The 22,837-nt window shown below is 41.2% G+C and overlaps 1 protein-coding gene across 3 annotated transcripts in view; it reads left to right on the forward strand.

Annotated features, from left to right (window-relative positions):
* The first annotated feature begins 303 nt into the window (after window positions 1-303).
* Window positions 304-22,837, forward strand: part of RABGEF1 (RAB guanine nucleotide exchange factor 1) — a 50,160-nt gene continuing 27,626 nt past the window's right edge. The window contains exon 1 of one of the 3 annotated variants that reach the window (XM_043914892.1): window positions 304-416. The gene's annotated coding sequence lies outside the window, so the exon portion shown is untranslated. The remainder of the gene's footprint in view (window positions 417-22,837) is intronic. The other 2 variants (XM_043914891.1, XM_043914893.1) reach the window with 2 other exon arrangements.

Here is a 22,837-nt window from a genome sequence, read left to right on the forward strand (position 1 = left end):
AGCGCCTTGGCAGCCGCCGCCTCCCATTCCAAGCTAAGAATGGGAGGGGCCGTGTCAGAGGGGCCGCATCGTCCTCCGCCTACTCCTAGAAAAAGACAATGAAACACCGGCTTCTCCGCCGGCTCCCGAACGCTTCAGATCACCGCCCCAGGATCAGGGTCGAAGCCGTCTCCTTTCCCTCGCCTTTAGGCTTAGCGGCTGCAGGAATCCAGGCCATCTCCACCCAGGGCGGAATCCTGCTAGCGCCGAGGCCCCGGAAGTGACGTGCGTGCGTGCGTGGCGTGCGTTCGCGGCGCTGGGGGCGGGGCTGCGAGAGGGAGGGCCGGCGTGAGGGCGGGTTGTGGACAAGTACCGGCCACCTCCTCTAGCGACGCGCGGAGAGCGGCTGACCTGACGTTGGTGGAGCCGCAGGCGAGGTACGGGGCAGACGGGTTGGGGGCGAGGGCGGCGCGATTCTTGGCTCGGGGCGGCGTGGCGGCGGCACCGTCCCGGCGGGGGGTTGCTGGGTCATTGGTCCGGGCTGTCCACCCGGCTGGGGCCATCTCGCTCCGGTATCTCCTGCTGCCCTCCGTCTCAGCCCCGGGGCTGGCGGCGCGGCCCTTGCCGGTCCCAGGTAGTCGTCGGCCCCCTTCATCCTCTGCCGTGTTCGGACTGCCGGTTTCGGGAGCTCGTCGCCAAGTTCTCTGCGGCCCGGCCCAACTTCGACGGCAGACCGACGCGCGTCTAGTTTCTTGGCCGCCTTCTGCTACCGTCCCCCCCTCGCGGGATGGCTGCCCTCCGGCCGGGTCCCTCCTCACTATCCAGTCGCCGAGTGCCGAGGGACACCTCTGGTGGCGGCCGGGGGGGTCATGCCCTGGGCCCCTGGGGGACCCCGTCGCAGCCCGGCCTGGCAGGGGCGCCAGGTACTTGGGGGACCCGCGTCAGTGTTGGGGAGGGAAAGGTCCCGGAGCTGGGAGAATGCTTCCAGCGCGGGGACTGAAGACTGGTCCTAACTTTGGCCGGGTGGTTGAGGGCGAAGTTGTGGGCCTGGGCTTTTAGGAACAGAAGTCCCTGCTTCCGAACTGTCTGGGAGGAGATGCCCATCACGGAAGTTTAGTTGGCAGGGGGGAGAGAGTAGGTCAGAGCCTGCTGGTGATGTCTCAGCGCCAGTGACCAAGCCCTGCGGTTGGGAAATGTGTCAGTGGGCGCCGGGCCTCGCTTTGCCGTGAGATTGATTAGGTGTCAGGAACATTTGTCAGGATGAGTTTACAGCATCACCTGGGAAGTAGTTTTTTGGATCTGGGGAGTTTTGTGTTTTGTGTGTAAAAATAGTTGTAACTTTTTTTTCTGTAAATCTAAAACGGCAGAGCAAACCCAAAAAAGTCAATTAAAGTTACTAATTAAAATAGTTGTACCAAGAAAGCTTTCCAGAGATGCCCGAAGATTTTATTTGATTTAATCCATTTAATGGTAAATAACGATAATTTTAAGAGTTACTGGTTCTTAGGTGGAAGATTAAGAAGTGTTCAGGATTTGCATTTTTATTGACCTCCCAAGCACTCATTTTCTTCTCTCTATAGAAGTTACCTACTTTAAGAGAGGGGGACTGCGAAGATAGTGTGTGGTGAGCAGCGTGAGCTAAGAGTAGGGGTGGGGTGAGGTGGGGAACCACACCCCAGGTGCCCCAAGGGACTGCAGGGTGTGGAGGGAGGTACCTGGGAATATTTCCGGAAATGTCCTGAAGAATGAGTAATATTCAGACTGACAAGGTGGGGTGAGAATTTTAAGGGTAGTGGGAATGTGGGGGTGGGGCAGCTAAAGGAGGAGAGGAGAGTAACTCCCCAGGAGGTGGTTTTTTATTTTTATTTTTTTGGAGGTGGTTTTTTAAAAGGGAGAAAATGCAGAGGAGAGAGGGGCAGAGATGCAGGGCCTTTTCCTGGGCCCAGGAGTTTCCTGGGCCTTTTCTCTGACGGTGACAGAACCAGGGAAGGATTTTGAGGCGGGTTATTTGCCTGGTTAACATGGAATTTTTTTGTCGGTCTTACAGGCTGATCAGGATCGTGCTTGATTGTGTGCTAGCTTGTGTTTTGAGTGTTTGAATTGAATTGTCTATTCATTTACTAATTGTTTGAGTGTGTCTGACCTTGCTTTATGTAAACTTCTATAAACAGGAATTCTGCTTTTATCTCTTTGCATCTCAATTCAAGTCAGGCATTCACCGAGTGTTCCAGGAGGACTTGATATTGTGGATTTCTGATGTTGATTTTCAGTGAAAAAAAATTAATCGGTACTTATTTAGATAGCTACAAATAGAAGAACTAAGATCTTGTTTTTACTTTTGTCAGTCTTTGGGTAGAAGCAGAATTTCTGTCTTGACAATGCAAGTTTCACTTTTGGCACATGTGTTTATGTTGGTTGCAAAGTAGACATCTCCAGCAGAGATGATCCATGCCTAAAATATTGGAGATGTCTGTGTAACATACTTGTCTGTTCTGTGACATAGAATAGAGATGCCATTAAGTGGCTTCTTAACCCAGCACTGACCCTAAAAAAAAGTTTCACAACAGAGGCCAGGCATTTTAAAAGTCATATTAAATGTTCATTTTTGTCCTAAAGAATTGTGGAAACATTATGTATATTGTTTGTTTGACTGAAATGCCTTGAAATAATCTAGACTGTTGTTGAGTAAACACTTAGGAAAAACAGTAATAGTTGACTCATCTTTTCCCCACGTACTATCATGTAGCTCTTATTTTGTCTGTCTGTTATTTGGATAAAGCTCCCAACATGCCTTAAGAAAATGCTGTACTTTATGGTGCTGCTTTCAAGTTACCGCGTGAGATTCCTGTTGTTGATGAAGTTACTATTGGTGGGATAGGAAGCGTAATTTTTATTATGTAGTAAAACATTTTTTACATCTCTGGTAGCATAGCTCACTTGTTTATGGTCACTAGGTGGGTGAAGGACTATAATTATAATCAATTAATTAGGTAAATTTATAGTTAAAGTTATAATCAGAATGTTAAGTATGAGTGCATGATAGAGTAAAATTTTACCCACTAAGAGTCTTAAGCTTTTTGTTTTCTTCAAATGACAGTAATGAGATTTCTGAAATCCCTGAAGCAGGAATGTAGCAAGAGCATTTAGGGCTCTAAATTCCATGCTGTTTCACAGTACAGAATGGTTGGCAGCATCCCCTGTGTTAGGCAGAGGGCAGCCCGGAAGGAGCCGGATAGAAATTTTATAAATAATTTTTGAAGCTAGTTGGTTCAGTTCTCATTTGGAGTAAATATGCAAATACACCTGCATTTGTGGTGATTTCATCTGTATTTTAAAAATGACTTTTGGGGGATTTTTACAGGGGATATATTTGCAAATTTCTGTGTGCACCCCAGTTAAAAATACATAATGAAAGTGTCTTATTTTGATAGTTCCTCTGTCGTTAGACTTTCCTAACTTTAAATATAACGTTGGTTACAACACTTGCTTTTGTTCTTTGGGAGCTCAAGAAAGATAATGCCTCTAGAAATTGAGCTCATAAATGTTTATTAATGGAAGAAAATATCTTCTGTGCTTTACTTTTTTTTTTTAAAGTGGGACATAATATGACCCAGCAGTCCCACTCCTGGGTATACACACCGAGGAAACCAGATCTGAAAGAGACACGTGCACCCCAATGTTTATTGCAGCACTGTTTTTAATAGCCAGGACATGGAAGCAACCTAGATGCCCATCAGCAGACGAATGGATAAGGAAGCTGTGGTACATATACACTATGGAATATTACTCAGCCATTAAAAAGAATTCATTTGAATCAGTTCTAATGAGATGGATGAAACTGGAGCCCATTATACAGAGTGAAGTAAGCCAGAAAGATAAAGGCCAATACAGTATACTAACGCATATATATGGAATTTAGAAAGATGGTAACGATAACCCTATATGCAAAACAGAAAAAGAGACACAGATGTACAGAACAGACTTTTGAACTCTGTGGGAGAAGGCAAGGGTGGGATGTTCAGAAAGAACAGTATTGAAACAAGTATACTATCAAGGGTGAAGCAGATCACCAGCCCAAGTTGGATGCATGAGACAAGTGCTCAGGGCTGGTGCCCTGGGAAGACCCAGAGGGATGGGATGGAGAGGGAGGCGGAAGAGGGGATCGGGATGGGGAACACATGTAACTCCATGGCTGATTCATGTCAATGTATGGCAAAAACCACTACAATATTGTAAAGTAATTAGCTTCCAACTAATAAAAATAAATGAAAAAATAAATAAAAATCATTTCCCTTAAGAGAGTTCTTAGAACCATTAAAAAAAATAAATAAATAAAATAAAGTGGGGCATATCATTTGCTTATATCACACCTTGTTCCGAAAAGGATTCATAATGACTTACAAAAATATGTACAGCTAACTGTTGGAAACAGAAAAAGGTAATGAGTTCAGGACTGTGGGAGAAAAATGAAGGTGGAAACAGAATTGAGATCTGTACATAAAGTACTTGGACTGAAGTCTTAAGTATTTGTTGAAGTGAAGTCGCTCAGTCGTGTCCGACTCTTTGTGACCCCATGGACTGTAGCCTACCACGCTCCTCCATCCATGGGATTTTCCAGGCAAGAGTACTGGAGTGGGTTGCCATTTCCTTGTTAGAGGGCCCCAAATTTGACTGCTTTTTAGTAGCCAGTTCAGAAAGAAATGTAATCAATTACATGGTTCACTGACCATAAGATAAGACCCAACTTCTGCTTTGGATTCCCAAAGATTCCTTGTTCTGAGAAACTCCTCAACTACATCCTTAAGTAGCATGCATTTCAGAGGGCTGTGTTTTGTTTTTTAGTAAAATTCCTCATTGGTTCATTGTGTAGGTTAATGGAATAAGATGAAAACATAATTTAATAAAAACAGTTCTGGTGCTGGCCAAAAAAAAAAATGTGGATTAAGCGTTCAGCTCCCGAGACTGATGTAATTTAAGGATCTGTTTTACATTATCTAGGTGTGTAGATGGGGATGACACAGTTTTCAGGTTACCTTTTGTAAATGTTTTGTTCTCCGTGGAGCTTTCTTTTATTAATTTATTAGCAGTGAGGTTTGGGTTTGTGCTTCCTGACAAGTTCTTTGAGTACATCTATTTTTTGTTGTTGGTTAATCACAGAGCCATATTTTTATCAGGTGTGCTTTATCATGGAGGGTATGAAAATGGAGGAGACTGCCAAGGATAAATATTTAAATAAAAGTTACCTTGCCTCCACATGTAGATAAACTGAGGAAATACCAATGAGTACCAAGACTCATTGCTGGAAGTAGGTTTGGGGTGTTAGCTTCAACACAGAGAGCATTGGGTTGTAAAGTCCAGGCATATAATTTATATTTAAGAAGGGACGGAATCCACTCGGCTCATCCTAGGTGTAGTGTCCAGTAAATTAATATATCTGCCTTTTCCTCAAGCTAAAAAGTTGACCTTTTAAGTAATTAGTTCAAACTTATCAAGTGCTAGCATGAGCCAGGCATGTGCTAATAATAAGCTCTTTACATGCATTGTCACAGTATTGTCCTTCTCCTTTATTCCTTTTCTTAAAGGAAAAATATAAAGAAATGTGGTTCAGAGCAGTAACTTGTTCCAGGTCATACAAGAAGTGATGGAGATTTAAACTTAGGTAAAATTTAACTTCAGTAATCTGACAGACTCAGTGGTCCACACCTATGACTTTCTACTATAATACTTGAGGTGGGCTTGTCTGGGCCGACAGGTGGGGCTACACAATACACTCAGTAGAGGTAAACACATTGGCAAGTATTATAACCCATCCTTGCAAAAGGGCTTTGAACCATTCTGAACTTTCCATCCAGAAAATGAGCTGAGAGCTACAAGTTCAGGGCATTTGACCATAGTCTGTACAGCTGGGAAAAAATATGCCTTCTAGGTATCTGTCAGGATTAGAGAAATGGGAATATTATTTTATGCATTTGTGTACATTTAAAATGCTTATACTGTTTTTTGTTGTTATAAATTTGTCTCTTGAGAGCAGGAAAACCACGATGATATAGCTGTAAAGATAGTGTGCCATTCTGGAAAGAGAGGTCTATATTTATATTTTAGAGTAAAACTTTAGCTGGTGATCCCACTGCTATAATTTAGGACAAATTGAGGTTATACTTTTATAGTGATACTGTGAGGTGTATGCGTTATTAATCTCCTTTTGTGTTTTATTAGGAATTGTATTGCATTTTAGAGTTGTACAGATAGGTAAACCATTATTTATTGTGAGTTTTCATATGAGACTATTCCAGTTTAATTTCACATCATTTTATTTTGAAGTATTGTAATCTAGTTCCTCCAGGATATTGTAAATTGTGACCTAGCCTACGGAACTCAAGAGTAGAGAACATCCTTATTCATCCTTATTAGTAAACAATGGGTGGAACTGTCCTTGTCTAAATATAGTTATGTAAGGTGGTGTTTCCTTAATTACATTTCCATAGTGCTTTTGTCATTGTAGTTAGATAGGTTCCTGAAAAATTAGTTGGGCTAGTCACCTAAGTTTTGAATAGGATATTATAAGAAGAATATAAAAATTGTGAAAACAACAACAAAAAAAGTAGGCTGATGAAACAGTGTCCAAAATCCATTATAATTAATGTCTTGGGAAGTAATATGCTTGGCTTTTACTTAGTGAATTAGATTACTTTTTTATTTATAGAAATTAATTAGCCTTTGTGGTTGGGACAGTAGTGTGATAAGTGTGTAGATTTCATTTGTCTGGAGTTTCAAATGTTGTATAATTGTGAATGGACACATTTTAAATGTCATTTATAAGCAATAATCAGGGGGCAAAGTATTTTCATACCGTATGCTAGCTGCTGATACCTTTACAGAACATCATGTGATGTTTACAGGACACCTGCTCCAGGAAATGGAATGTCTGATGAGAGACAATATTGAAATTCAATATTTAAGTCCCTTGAATGTCCACTGTATGGAGACACCACTTTCTCCCAAAGCCTACTTTCATTTTATTTTTTAAAATTTTTATTTGTTTATTTATGGCTGTGCTGGGTCTTCACTGCTGCAAGTGGGCATTCTGGAGTCGTGGGGAGTGGGGGCTACTCCGGTCGTGGGCTTGGGCTTCCTTGCCGGGGCTGCTGCTGTTGCAGAGCGCAGGCTAGAGGCTCTTGGGCTTCAGTAGTTGTGGGGCGTAGGCTTAACTGCCCTGCGGCATGTGGGATCTTCCCGGGCCAGGGGTCAAATCCGAGTCCCTTGTGTTGGCAGGCAGGGTTCTTCACTGCTGGACCACCAGGGAAGCCCCTTTATCTCATCTTTTGTTGACATAGAGTTGATTTACAGTCTGTGTTAGTTTCAAGTGTACAGCAAAGTGAATCGGTTTTCAGTTTCCTCTCCCGTGTAGGCCATTACAGAGTACTGCATGGGGTCCCCTGTGCTGTAAGCAGGTCCTTACTAGTTGCGCTTCATGATATGTGTGTATGTCAGTCCCAGTCTCCCAGTTCATCCATCTCCTCTTCCCCCCCCCGCTAACAGGAAGCTTGTTTTCTACAGCTGTGATTATTTCTGTTTTGTAAGTTCATTTCAGGAGCCTACTTTTATTCTTACATGTGCTTGAGGACAGATTGCAGGCTCATTTTGTTGCTGATGTTACCCGTGAGAGGTTGTAGGCTGTTTCCCTAAAGAATTATTTTTACCTTTTCAGTACATTGCCTTTTCAGTTTGTGTGTGTGTGCGTGTGTGTGGTCTTCAACTGTCTACCTGGTATTTTGTGGTGTTAAAGTTTTAATATTTTGTGTAAGCATTTCAGAGCTCACCATAAGGTACATATGTGGGTTTTATTGTACTGCAAAGAAGACTGGTATTTAAACTCCATGTTACTTTGTAGTTCTGTCCTTTGAGCTGTCATAGGTTTCCTAAACAAAATTGGTTTTAGCCAGTGTGTTCTTCTTAGCTCCCAGTGATGACTAATTTCTAACCACTTGGCTCACATTAGCATTTTCTTTAAAAAAAGAAAAAGAATTTTCTTGGTGGATTGACACTGTTATCCTGAAATCATTAGTAGTGCTTTTTGCCTTAATGTCTGCTTTGATACCAGTATAGCTTTCTTTGCTTTCTCTTGATGAATGTTGCATGCTGTATCTTTTTTCCATCCTTATATGTTCCAACCTTCTTTGTCCTAGAAAAGCATCATGAAGTTAGATTTAGTTTTTTATTTCTTTAGTCTGACAATTTTAGTCTTTGAATTAGAATCGTTAGTCTATTAGTGTAATTGTTACTACATTTGGAATTTTTCGTTCTTTCCTCTTTGTACTACTTCTGCCCTGTTTCCTGTCTCCTCTCCTTTTGAAACTCTGGTTACACATCTGGTAGACTTGTTCACAGTGCCCCCCGACCTGCTCCTTTTTCTTTTTTTTTGGCCATACCATGTGGTGTGGAGGATCTTTGTTCCCCCACCAGGGATTGAACCCATGTCCCCTGCAGTGTAAGTGTGGAGTCTTAACCACTGGACCGCCAGGGAAGTCCTTGATCTGCGCTTAAATCTGCCCTTTGAATTCTTAGTTTTAGTTAATATACTTTTCAGATCTAGAATTTCAACTTGATTCTTACAGATTCCAGTTCTCAGTTGAAATTCTTCATCTTTTTATATGTTCTGTCCTCTTTCTTCCCCTGTTTAAAATAGGAAATTTAAATAGCCATCGTTATTTAAAAGTCTTCCCGTTAACTTCAATGTCTAGATTATGTGAACATCTGTTTCTGTTCTTTCTTTTTGGTTTTCAGTTATAAGAATGCTGAGCGTTATGAATAAAATGAAGTTCCAGATGCTGCTGCTCTTTTTCAGAGAGGAAATCACTCCTCCTTTTTGCTAGTCAGGTAGAGTAGGGGCTCATCACCTAATCCTGTTAGGGACTGAGTTAGTGGTTGAGATTGTGTTGCTGGTTTGGTATGGCAGGGATTCTCTCTAGTTTGTCTTTAATGCTGTTTGCCTTTAATGCTAGCAAGTAGCCAGCCATCCAGGGCTTCCAGCTGATACTCTCATAAATTCACAGGGATCCCTCCTCCTGGTAGCTTCTCTGCTCTAATCTTTGCTGAGAGCAGTGAGATTGTTGAAAACTCTACTCTTGATTTTCAGAGGCTTTTAGTTTTGTTTTGAAGCCCTTTTTGTGCAACTGCAGAATTTGGTAAATGTCTTCAGGAGAAGGCCAGCCTTTTGTCAGGCCTGGTTTTTCAACTCTCCTCTTTGACTGGGATCTTGACCTGTGGAGTCTTGCTTTTCATCTCTTCCAAAAGCTCTCATGGTTCCTCTGCAGAAGGAAAGTCTTGATTCTCAGCTTTTTGCCCCAGAATCAGCAGTAAGTCATTTGGATTCTCTACAGTTCCTCTCTTTTTCCAGAATCTAGAGCCTTCTAGTCTTGGTTGTTTCAGCTGCTTTCTGATGCATTTAAACATTGGTTTTTAAAATGTTGCTGACTTTCCTAATTCTCAGTAGCAGTGTTGGTATGCCACAAGCTACTTTGTCATATTCAGAAAAGAGAGTTTCCCGCGAGGAATGAAGTTATAAGAAGAAATTAATCTTTTTATAATTGTGGTGCTTGCTTTATAGCCAGGCTCTGTCCATGGAATTCTCCAGGCAAGAATACTGGAGCAGGTAGCCATTCCTTTCTCCGGGGGATCCTCCCAACCCAGAGATCAAACCTGGGTCTCCCACATTGCAGGCAGATTCTTTATTGTCTGAGCCATCAGGGAAAGTTACTTTAATTTAGAGCAGTGGTTCTCAAGAAGCTCCTAGCCACATCACCTGGAAACTTGTTAAGAATGCAAATTCTCAGGCCCTCCTTACCCCCCAGACCATCTGAATCCATGTTGTAACAAGTCTTCCAAGTGATACTTATGCATGCTAAAATATGAGAACCACTGCCTTATAAGTTGTTTGGCTGTTTAAGTTTCTCCTACTCCCTACAGTTGAACGCTAGAGAGTATATAGGGGTGTTAAAACCAAAATTTAGTTGAGTAAATGAAGATCTAATTGGCTTTATCAAATGATTCATGAATCAGGCAGCATCTCGTCGGCAAAGAGATACTTTGAGAGGTTACACAACATGGAAGGCTTCTGTGGTGAGGGGGGACAGGAAAGGAAGTCATCATTAGCAAGGAAAAATGAAAGGTCATTGGAGGAAAGTAAAAGCTCAGGTGACCCTAGCTTCTCATTGGTTGAGCTACAGCATTTTCTTTTGGCTAGGCCGGTTGCTGGGAAAGAAGGAAGTCTTTCTCTTGCTGACGTAATAAAGTAGTGCACTTCCTGTTTGGGAGCGCAAGGTACATCTCTTCCTGTCGCAGTCAGTAACTGACGTCTTTCCGGCAGGGTAATTGATGCTTCCTGTCTGAGGTAATTGATGATGAGGATGATGAGGGTAGTGGTAGCACGTGACAGCTCCCTTTACAGGCCTTCCTGATACCCATTTTAGTTGAGATTTTCTTTTTTTTTTTTTTTTTTTAATTTTTCACAAGGAACAAAAGGGAAAGAAAACTCTCTAAGCAGGTACTTTGTGAGTCTTGTGAATATATCATTGAATAAATCTAGAAGATACCTATTGAGTACTCACTCTGTTCCTGGTGCTGTGTTGTCTACACACATGGAATGGACAAGTTAGCAAGGAATTGTACTAGAACATGAGTGTTGTAATAGCTGTGGTTATGAAATGCTCTAGGGGGACTCCTCTGGTTGGGAATCTGGTTTGCAGTGCTGGGGACATGGGTTTGACCCTTGGTCAGGGAACTAAGATCCCACATGCCGCCACAGAACGACGGAGCTGGCAACAGAAGCGTCCTTGTGCCACAGCAGAATAGCCTGCAGTGAAGACCCCATGTGCCGCAACTGAAACTCGATACAGTCAGATTAATAAGTAAGTAAATCTTTAAAAAATGCTATAGGAGCCAGCAAGATGGAATTATTCTGTCAGTGGGGAAAGGGGAGTCAGACATTATTTGAAATAGGGTGGGATTTGAAGGCCGATGAATAGAAGGGTATTCTAGACTTGTTCGTGAATAGGATGACTATGTACCTTATTATTGAAAACAGGTCACTTTTGAGAACCAAAGGGATGCTTTTATGCCAGGACTGTTCTCATTAACTGGGATGTATGATCAACCTATTTGTAAAGAGGAAGTGATGCTGTGGATCCACAGGTCTATATCAACTAGTGAAAGACGCATTTCTTTCAATTATTTCTGGAATTCACAACAGTTCTAATTGGTTTACAGGACTGCTGTAACAAATTACCACAAATCAGGTGCTTAAAACAACAGAAATTAATTTTTTTTTTTTTTGTAGTTCTGTAGTCTAGATGTCTAAAAGCAAGGGCCATGCTCTCTCCGAAGGCTGTAGGGAAGATGGTTGCTGCAGGCCTTGAAGTTTACTATGTTCTTCCAATCTCTGCCTCTGTGGCCATGTGGCCTCTGCGTGTTTCTGTCCCAGGACCTTCTATAAGGATACCAGCCATTGGATTTAGGGCCCACTCTAATCCAGTCCCATCACTTCATGGCAAATAGATGGGGAAACAGTGGAAACGGTGACAGACTTTATTTTTGGGGACTCCAAAATCACTGCGGATGGTAATTGCAGCCATGAAATTAAAAGACACTTGCTCCTTGGAAGGAAAGTTATGACCAACCTAGACAGCATATTAAAGAGCAGAGACATTACTTTTCCAGCAAAGGTCCGTCTAGTCAAGCCTATGGTTTTTCCAGCAGTCATGTTTGGATGTGAGAGTTAGTTGGTCTATAAAGAAAGCTGAGCGCCAAAGAATTGATACTTTTGAACAGTGGTGTTGGAGAACACTCTTGAGAGTCCCTTGGACGGCAAGAAGATCCAACCAGTCCATCCTAAGGGAGATCAGTCCTGGGTGTTCTTTGGAGGGACTGATGCTGAAGCTGAAACTCCAATACTTTGGCCACCTGATGTGAAGAGCTGACTCATTTGAGAAGACCTTGATGCTGGGAAAGATTGAGGGCAGGAGGAGAAGGGGACGACAGAGAATGAGATGGTTGGATGGCATCACTGACACAATGGACATGGGTTTGGGTGGACTCCGGGAGTTGGTGATGGACAGGGAGGCCTGGCATGCTCCGGTTCTTGGGGTTGCAAAGAGTCAGAACTGACTGAATGACTGAACTGAACTGAACTAATACAGTATGACTTCATGTTAATTACATCTGCAAAGTCATTGTTTCCAAATCTAGTCGCATTCACGTTATTGGGGTCCAGCCTGTCTTTCGGGAGGTCACAGTTCAACCCACAGCAGGTGGGATGGTTTTAGCAGCTTTTGAAAGTTTCTGCAATTTAATTTATTGTTACACAACAACGCATTTTTCTCACAAGCTTAGAATATAATACAAATATTTATTTGATTGAGCCCTCTAACAAGTCTGAATAAATACATTTCATTCCAGGCAGTTGTTTTTTGTACTTAATCTCATAGATACGTGTATGTCTAGCCCAGTGATAGCAACTGGCAAAGGATGAAATGGCTGCAGCAAAGCTAAAACTTAAGATATAACTTTGCAAAACCAAAACCCTTTAATCACTGAAGCCACCTTTATATATTGTGGTTTGCTGTTACTTTGTGTTATTGACTAGTTGAGAGATGGCTGTTTCTGTGGAAGAAGGGATAGAGCCTGTTAGAAGTAGACTTGAGCAACCCGGTTATTTTGCGTGTAATTTTGAGTTACTGGCCTCGGGAATGGCGCACTCAGATTGGAGTGAAAATTTCACTTCACTGACGAGGGTGTGACAATACAATAGAAGGTTGTCGCCTGGAATTCATTCCTTAAGAATGCTGCTCTGCTGGCTCTGCTCATTCCAGCAACAGAAACTGTACGTTATGCTCCACAGGGTTGATTATTGTTTGAAATTATTTGGTCAAACTAGTGTTTGGATACTTTGTCTTGTTTTATTTAACATTGGAACTCTGCCACTAATTCTCTGTGTGACATTCACATTCATTTTGGAGGCAGTGTATTTCATGCTATGAAAGTCAGTGAACCATGTATACAGTCTTTGATTAAATAGTATCTTCATAACACGTAAAGTCAAGGACTGAAAGATGACATAAAAAGAACACCTGTTAAAAGAAAAGAGAAATGAGCAAAGAACAGGAACAGTTTAATTCTTTTTTTTTTTTTTTGGAACAGTTTAATTCTTCAGAGAAAGCATGCTAATGACCAATAAGTATCTGTAAAGATGGTTAATTTAAGGACATATGTGTTAAAACAAAAAATGCTTCTCCTTTTTTGCCTTTCAGATTGGCAATGATTAAAGACTAATAATGCAGTTTTTATGAGTTTTTGTCAAAGTAGATCATTGTAGGTGGGAATGTAAATAGGTATGACCTTTTTGTAAGACCAGTTTGGGGATATAAATCAAAGTTTACAAGGCATACACCCTTTGACATTCCATGTCTGTTCCTAGGAAGCTGTTTCCATTTTGCAAATGGTCTGCTCAAATCCTTGGATTTATAAATTTTATTAGTATAATTCCTAAACATGATCAAATACTCTCTTGTCCTCTTTACTTAAAATAGTCTTCCCAGTCTCTTATTTGCCTTTGTATTTTGGTTCTAAGATGGGGCCTTTTAAAAACTAGGTAGATGTTTCAGTTTAGTTATTCAAATCTGTTTCCTTTCTGATTTCTCCTGCAGCTTGTAAGCTTAGATAGCCCTCACATCATTAGAAGTTTCATAAATACTTAATTTTAGTTCTTTCTATTTTTTCACTTGTCTTTAAAGAACTTTTAACGCTTTATGTTACCTGTAGTTAACTTTGGGGGGTAGTAGATTGCTGACCAGTAATTCCAACATTGTTTATTGAACATTCTTCCCTTCTCCTTCCTCTAATTATTATATTAGAGGCACAGAATATATTAAATATTATTATATTAGCAGTAAATTATTTTATGTATTAGCAATTAATTTGGGGGTCAGCTATAGTGACTTGCTAGTTCTGTTGCTAAGTTCACATATTTTAACTAGTTTGCAGAAAATTAAAGTTCAGTAAATTAAATTAATTTAGAATATTTTTTTAAATTCTTGCCTATGTATTATTGCTGATAAAACGTGGAATTTTTTTTTGACTGTGTTATTTGGTATGTAGAATCTTAGTTTCCTGGCCAGGATTTGTCGCTCACCCCGGGCAGTGGACAGTGGAAACGTGGAGTCCTAACTGCTGGACCACCAGGGAAGTCCCCAAATATGGAATAATTTTGTCAAGTTCAAAAGAGTCTTTTGGAATTTTATTGTTATTTATCAAAAACTTAAAAATTTGAAAACATTTGCTCATTTATAAAATATTTAATTTTCTCATACTGTGTCTTGGTATGTCTTGCCAACTACTTAAGCCTTCTTTATATCTCAGTGTTTTTATGCAGATGAATAATTATTTTTATTACATATATATATATATATATATTTTTTTTTTTTTTTTTAACCAAGCCATGCGGCATGCAGAATGTTAGTTCCTCAACCAGGGATTGACTCCCCGCCCCCCTCCGCCACCCCCCCACATACACGGTGAAAGTACAGAGTCTTAACCAGGGAAAGTCCCTAATTTTCTTATTAAAATAGTTCCTAGATGTTTTTACATTTTGATACTATTGGGAATGAGATCTCTATTTGTATTTTCTAATTTGTAGTTAGGTTATTATAAGAGTTTCATAGATTTCATGTACACATATGTAGTTTTTTCATATAAATAAAAATTCTTTTATGAAATTTAGTAATTTTAAAATTAACTCCTCAATGTTCATAGTGTTTTAATTTCTTCTTTCAGGGCTTCTAGGTATATAGTCACATTTTCTAGACAGTAAGTGCTATGAGGACTGAAACATTATTTTTACTTATATTTGTATCCTAAGTGCCTGTCATGTAGTATAAATCAGTATATTGTTGAATAAATAAATGAGGTCATGATGAGTAGAGAAAGCGCTATGAGGACATAGTGACTGGGAGTAATGTTTTCTTTATTTTCTATGGGTGTATGTATCTCAGGTTTTTTAGAGTAACCATCTTTTACTTTTATAACTAGAAAAAAAAACAAATTTAAGGGAAAAATCTTAACTTTAAATTCTGCTTCTTACCTGAGGTTCAAGGATAGTTTATTGTTTTAGTAGAGTTGATTGGATGTTTTCTGTAAATCCCAGTTATATTGCCCAGAGGAATACTCTGTGAGGACATGACATTGAACCTAAGAAAAGGAAGCAGCCTCTCACAAGGAAGATAGTGGGAAGCTGCTCAGATCTAGAGTATTTTTTGGTTTGGTTTTACGAAATGAACCTGGTTTGCTTGCAGAGCCTTAAGGAAGAACAGACACAACTCTGTGGACTTTGCATACCTCTGACCCTTTTCAGGGTGCCTCAGTCCAGATTGAATCCTAGCCCTGCGGCAGAACTCACAGCAGTCTCGGCTGTCTCAGCAGTAGAGCTCATTCTTACTCCATCCTCCCTGCTGTGAGTAGGCCAGTTGAATTAGGCGTTTTCTCTGCCCAGGTTGCTCAGTAAAAGTCTACCTGTTGGCGTGCAGAGCTCGAGCCGGAACTGGGTGTGGTCCCGCTGACCTCCCTCCTGGGTGCAGTACTGATGGTCGCTCACCTCTGGGTTGTGGCCCATCTGGCGAGGGATAGGTCTTTCTGCCCAGGAAAAACAGAATTGAGTCTCAGAGTTGATCCCCTGTGTTTCTCCCTAGCTGAAAAGGGTATGGTGTCTCTGTAGCTCTGATGTCTAACTTGGGTGTGCTGACCGTACCTTCTTTGCCCACCACAACAGCTTTGTTACTGCTGCATAACCATGGGATCATGGGATGTACTTTCTTTTTGGTGTCTCACTTGCTTGCTTTGTTTTTCATACTTAGGAACAGAAGTGATCTGAGTGCTGTATGTGCAACTGTCTGAAACACATTGGTTCAATCATGTTGTTGTTCAGTCGCCCAGTCGTGTCCGACTCTTTGTGACCCCACGGACTGCACCATGCCAGGCTTCCCTGTTCAGTCATAGGTGTTTTTATTTAATAGATTTTAAGTGGAATTTTTTTTTAAAAAAGATTTTAATTTGAAATTACAGATTAGCAGGAAGTTGCAAAAATTACCTGGAGAGGTCCTGTATTCTTTTCACCTAGTTTGCCCCAATGGTTGTGTCTTACAAGGCTAGCTGTAGTACAGTTGTAGTAAGTTGACATGTTTCAATGTGTATTATAGTTCTGTGCCATTTTATCACATGTAGATTCCTGTAACCACCACCATAGTCAAGGTACTGAACTATTACCACTGACAGCTCCCTTATGCTACCCCTTTGTAATCACATCCTTTTGGGTAGACCCCAGGACTGCTCCCCAGGTCTTGTAATTCACAGAAGGACTTGAAGAACTCCTGTATTGCTGGTTGTTTTATTACAGTGAAAGGATACAGTGAACCAGGATCGATGAAGGAAAACAGTGCAGTGAGCAGAATTTGGAGGATACCAGACATGAGCTTCCAAAAGTCATCTCCCAGTGGAGTTGACAGAATGTTTTTAATCCCTCAGCAGTAAACTCTAGCGCCAGGTGTGAAATTTTCTGCTGGGGAAGTTTGTTTAAGACTAAGATTCCAGGGTTTTTATCGGAGGCTGGTCACATAGGCACAGGCACCTTTATGACTGACCCCCAGAAGGAAAGCAGTATTCACGGTACCTCGCATAGTACAAACCATGCAGTGCAGAGTCTGCACAGACTGTTTAGACAGGTTGGTACAATGTGGATCAAGACTACAGCATACAGAACACCCTTATCAGTTAGTCTGTAAGGGCACTCTTAAGACCTCAGTTCCCAGGAGCTGGCCAAGAGTCAGCCACACAAGCAGGCCCTTCTGAAAATGAGAACATGCATGATTTGAGCAACTCAGGCCTGCTTGGTTAACTCTTCCTGCATACCTTTCCTTACCCTCCCTTGTTAGAAACAGGATGTGGAGAAATAATTGTGGGCCCAGAGTGGAGGTGAGGCTTGGGTTGGTTGGGGTAGGTACTACTTTAGAAAGAGTGAAAGCTGAGACCTAACTGATGAGAGGGAAATTACCTTATGAACAGAGTCACAGCTTCTAGGCATTAGAACACACTTGCAAAGGTTCCCAGAAGAGAGAACTTGAAAGGAGTCCTATATTAGCTTTCTGTTGTTGCCATAACGAATTACCATAAACTCAGCAGCTTAAAACAGCACCCAAAGTTCTGTAAGTCAGAACTCCTGGCCGGCTCAGCTGGTGCTCTGTGAAGGCTCTCAAGAGATCAAAGTTAAGATGTCATCTGATCTGGGCTTTTCTCTGGAGGTTATGGGGAGAATCTGCCTCTAGGCATACTCAAATGTTGGTAGAATTGAGTTCAATAAAGTTTTATGACTGAGTTTGTCATTTCCTTGATGGTTGTCAGCCAGGGGTCATTCTCAGCTTCTAGAAGCCACCCACGTTTCTTACATTTTTCTCTACCTTCAAAGTCAACAAGGGTCCTTTGACTCTCTTTGACTTCTCTGTCCTCTTTTGCTTTATATTTTAAAAACAATTTTCTTGAAATATAGTTCACATACCATAGGATTCACCCATTTAAAGAGCACGATTCAAAAGCAGCCTTGACCACACCAACTTTAGAACATTTTCGTCACCTCAGAAAGAAACTCCATGCCCTTTAGCTATCTCCTTATTTCATTCTCTCTCTCCCCCTGAGTTCTAAAGCTACCATTATTCTGCTTTCTCTCTAGACTTCCCTCTTCTGAACATTCATACAAATGGGATCATATAATGTGTTGTCTTTTTATGACTGGCTTCTTTCAGTTAGCAAATGTTTTCACGGTTAGTCCTGTTGTGGCATGTGTCAGTACTTAATTCCTCTTTATGACTGAATAATATTGATACTTCATTGTGTGAATATACTACATTTTGTCGATTTATCATTTGGTGGACATTTGGGTTGTTTTCAACATCATTAGACTGTTATGGGAATTGCTGATACAAACATTCATTTACACATTTTTATGTGGACATATGTTTTCATTTCTCTTGGGCATATACCTTGGAGTGGAATTGCTCAGTAACTCTAATTAAAATCTTTTGAGAAACTGTCAGATGGTTTCCAAAAGCAGCTGTACCATTTTACATTCCCATCAGCAGTGTATGAATGTTTCAGTTTCTCCACATGTTTGTCAACATTTGTTATTATCTCACTTTTTAATACTAGCCATCTAATTGGTGTGAAGTGGTTTTTCATTTTCCTAATGACTAATGATGTCAGAAGTCATTTAATGTGCTTATTGACCAGTGGTATATCTTCCTTGGAGAAGTGTCTTCAGATCTTTTACCCATTTTGATAACTGGAATATTTATCTTTTAAAATATTGAGTTGTAACAGTTCCTTACATATTCTGGATACACGTTCTTTATCAGATTCATGATTTGCAAATATTTCCTCCCATTCTGTGGGTTGTCTTTTCACTCTTTTGATGGGGTTCTTGGAACCATTTAGTTCTCATGAGGTACAATTTATCTGTCTTTTCTTTTGTTTATGCTTTTGGTGTCATCTAAGAATCTTTGGCAAATTTAAAATCATGAAATTTTACCTGTCCTTTTTCCCAAGAGTTTTTATAGTTTTAGTTTTTGCATTTAGTTCTTTTTAAAAAATATATTTATTCGTTTATTTCTTTATTTTGGCTGTATTGGTTCGTAATTGTGGCACGTGGGGTCTGCAGTCTCTGTTGTGGGATCTTTAGTTGTACATGCCAACTCTTATTTGTGGCACACAGGATCTAATTCCCTGGCTGAGGATTGAACCTGGGCCCCCTGCGTTGGGAGCACAGAGTCTCAGCTACTGGACCACTGAGGTAGTCCCTGCATTTAGCTCTTTAATCAATTTTTAATTTCTGTGTATGGTATAAGGCAAAGGTGTGACCTCATTCTATATGCGTGGTGTCTCAGCATCATTTGTTGAAGACTATTCCATTTGATAGTTGTGACCATAGTTTGGTGGGTTTATTTCTGGACTCACAGTTCTATCCCATTGATCCACATGTCTGTCCTTGTGCCAGTTCCATGCTGTCTTGATTATCATGGATTTGTAGTAAGTTTTTAAATTGGTAATGTACATCCTCCTACATTGTTTTTCATGATTGTTTCAACTCTTCTGGGTTCCTGTTCTCTTCTGCGTTTGGGGTTCATGTGCTTATATTAGGTCTGCCTGGAAAATCAGGATAATCTCTATTTTAAGGTCAACTGATTAGTAATCTTAATTATCTGGAAATTTTTTTTTTTTTTTTTTTGGCCACCTGAGGTAGCATAATCACAGGTTCACAACAGAGTGAATGTCACAGGGGCACAGGACCTATGAGGCTTAGATTTGTGAAAAGGTAGAGAATGGTAGGAACAGAAGTTGGATAGAGGGGTAGGATTAGAAGTTTCAGAAATATTAATTTGTCCAAAGTCACATTGCAGAGCTGAGATTTGAGTGCATACTTGACCGATCTCCATGTTCTCATGTATACATCAAGCTGGTCTTCATAGACTCATAGCTATTATTGTTATTTTCATGTTAACCTGTTGAGCCCTTAGTGTATGTGAAGTAGTCTTCCCAGTTACATTTTTTGAGCTCTAGCATAGTACTTGGGCAAGTCTTTGGGTGCAAATAGGCTGTACTGGAGTTGGCAAAAGGAAAAAGCAGTCAGGGATCAAGGGGTGTGTTTCAGAATCTGAAGGTAGGCAAGCAGGCAAACCTTAGCAAAGGGTTAGAACTGAGAAATGGAAGCCCCTCAGGCCCTAAAGAGTATTTTTCTTCTACCACTTTTCTCTGCTTCTTGTCGCGTATTTATTTCAGTCTGCAGACTGATTATCCTGTTATTCAGACTGCTTGTTGGAAGGTGGTCCTGCCTCAACTTCTCCATCATTCAAAAGAACAATCCAGACTCAGTCTCATTTCCAGAACTTCATTTTGGGTCATGTATCCACCTCTGGTTCAGTCAACTGTGACCCTGAAGTTGGGGGGAGGGGGGCTGCACATATACAAACATGGCAACCTGTAGATTTAGAGATTTACATTTGGGGAACACTTCCCCAAGGAAAGGGAAGTTGCTGACACATATGTTAGGTAGCCTCCCTAAAATATGTTCATTTTAGTAACACAGCTGTGCTATTGTCTTTGTAGTATAAAAATTTTTAAACTTACTGAATCAATACAAGGGAAAAAGTAGATATTTCTTTTTGCCTACTCCTCTTGGAATTGAAGAAGGACCACAGGCTGATGATGGTGAGTTTAGCTCAGACTCTCAAAATAGTTTGATGGAACTCAGGACATGATACAAGTTCCGGCTTTTGTGCTGTCCCTGCCGCTTACTGCCGTCTTGGTGGAGCAGACTATAGCTTCGCAGTCTCAGTGTCTTTCTCTGTATTATAATAGAAGAAAGTAGATGGTCTTTAAAGTTTCTCAATTTAACATTCTAGACTCTTGACTAGACTTTGTTAACCTTCTTTCTAGCTCAGCCTCATTTATTAAATGATAAGTATGATAAAATCTAAATCCTGTTTGTCCTTGGTGGTGGTGATGGTTTAGTCGCCAAGTCACGTCTGACTCTTGGGACCCTATGGATTATATAGCCTACCAGGCTCTGCTGTCCATGGGATTTCCCAGGCAAGAACACTGGAGTGGATTGCCATTTCCTTCTCCAGGGCGTCTTCCCAACCCAGGGATCGAACCTGCATTTCTGTGTCTCATTGCTTTGGCACGTGGTTTCTATACCACTGAGCTGCCAGGGAAGCCAGGAAAAAAGTATAGATTTATGTAAACACCTCCATAAACATCTCAGTACGGTTCTATTACCTCTAAAAAAGTTTCTTGTGCTGTTCATTTATAGACTGCCACCCCAACATCAGTTTCTAACACACTGATTATACAGTACATAAATTTTGAAAACTGGCTTCATTCACTCAGCATAAAGCATTTGGGAATTCATCCCAAGTAGTTGGGTATGGCATCACTTACTTTTTTTTTTCTAAGTAGCATTCCATTGCATGGATGTACCACACAGTTTGTTTATACATTCATCTACTGAAGAATATTTTGTTGTTTCCATTTTTAGAAGGTCATAAATAATGTCACTAGAAACATTGTATAGATTTTTGAGTGAACATCAGTTTTATTTCTCTGGAGGAAGTAACTGGGAACTGGACTGCTGGGTTGTATGGTAAGTGTATCTAACTTTTAATGAAATTACTAAATCGTTTACCATGGTAGATGTACTATTTGCATCCCACTAGGAGGGTTCTCATGGCACCCACTCCAGTACTCTTGCCTGGAAAATCCCGTGGACGGAGGAGCCTGGTAGGCTACAGTCCATGGGGTCGCCAAGAGTCGGGCACGACTGAGTGACTTCACTTTCACTTTTCACTTTCATGCATTGGAGAAGGAAATGGTGACCCACTCCAGTGTTCTTGCCTGGAGAATCCCAGGGACGGGGGAGCCTGGTGGGCTGCCGTCTATGGGGTCGTGAAGAGTCGGACACGACTGAACTGACTTAGCAGCAGCAGCAGCAGGAGGGTTCTAGTTGCTCTGCATCCTTGCTTCCACTTGGTATTGTTCTTAATTTTAGCCTTTCTAGTAGATGTGTATCGATGTCTCATGGTGGTTTCAACTTGCGCTTCTCTGACGGATGATGTTGAATTACTTTTCATGTGCTTAGCTGCCACAGTGTCGAGGTGATGTGACTGACATGGCTTGTTACCGTCTGAAATGTAACCAGTTAGCCTGCCAGTTTCATAGATGCTGGCAGAAGTCATGAGACTCTGGAGTTGGAGACAAAGGACTTCATTGTTCACAGGACATCAGTAAAGTAAGCTTCATCTCACGTGGGCTGCCTTTGGTCCCAAGCCCCATGGTGCTGGTGTCACAGCCGAGGAACCTCAGCTTAAGGAGCTCAGATTCTTCACAGTGGGCAGCAAACAAAGCCAGCTGACTTTTGACCTGGAGGGTAATTAATATTCTGTCTACTTTACTTGACAGAGAAGTTGTTTTCTGCTCTGAAGGGAGGCAGTGATTGCTTCCTTCTGAGAATGTTAGATATGCAAACCTTCTTGAAGAGACAGTCTTAATTACAAAGGCCCCTTGTACAGAAATGTGAGAAACCATGGAGAATCATCTCCTATGTGTTTATCTTCTTTGGATAAGTTTGTTCACGTCTTTTGCCCATTTAAAAAAAATCAGATGGTTTTTCTTTCTATTGAGCTTTGAGAATTACACATATCCTGGGTGCAAGCCCTTTGTCAGATGTATGATTTGCCAGTATTTTCTCCCAGTCTGTAGTTGGTATTTTCATTTTTCTCGCAGTGTCGTTTGCAGAGCGAAAGTTTTTCGTTTTGCTGACGAGTTCAGGCTGCTGGTTCCAACCCTACTTCTGTGAGCTGTGCTTCCCGTGTCAGTTCACTTTTCGGAGGCTTCACAGTGCTGTTTCAACCTGTTTCCTGGTGTGTGCCAGTCTGAAACCTTTGCAGTGGTCTCTATTAGTGTCAGTTTTAGTTTTTGGTCCTGAAGAGCATCAGACCTGTGCATGCATGCATGGGCTAGGGTGTTCACAGCTTGCTTTCTTGAATTCTGCTCAGTGATTCCTCCTGTATTTTTTAAGTTCCCTCGGGGCTTATCTTCTCTCTTCTGGGTGGAAAGCTGTGGAAGTAGTTACCCTGCTCTGTCTTGTACTCCCACCACTGTCTGGGAGACTCGAGAGAGGGAAAAATGGGTAGTTCCCTTTACTCAGAGGGTAGCTCCTGCAGTCTCTCATTCCAGTCGCTTCTGTGGACATCGTGTGATTGCCAGTGGC

The sequence above is a fragment of the Cervus elaphus genome, chromosome 10 (assembly GCF_910594005.1).
Source record: "Cervus elaphus chromosome 10, mCerEla1.1, whole genome shotgun sequence".
Classification (NCBI taxonomy): domain Eukaryota; kingdom Metazoa; phylum Chordata; class Mammalia; order Artiodactyla; family Cervidae; genus Cervus; species Cervus elaphus.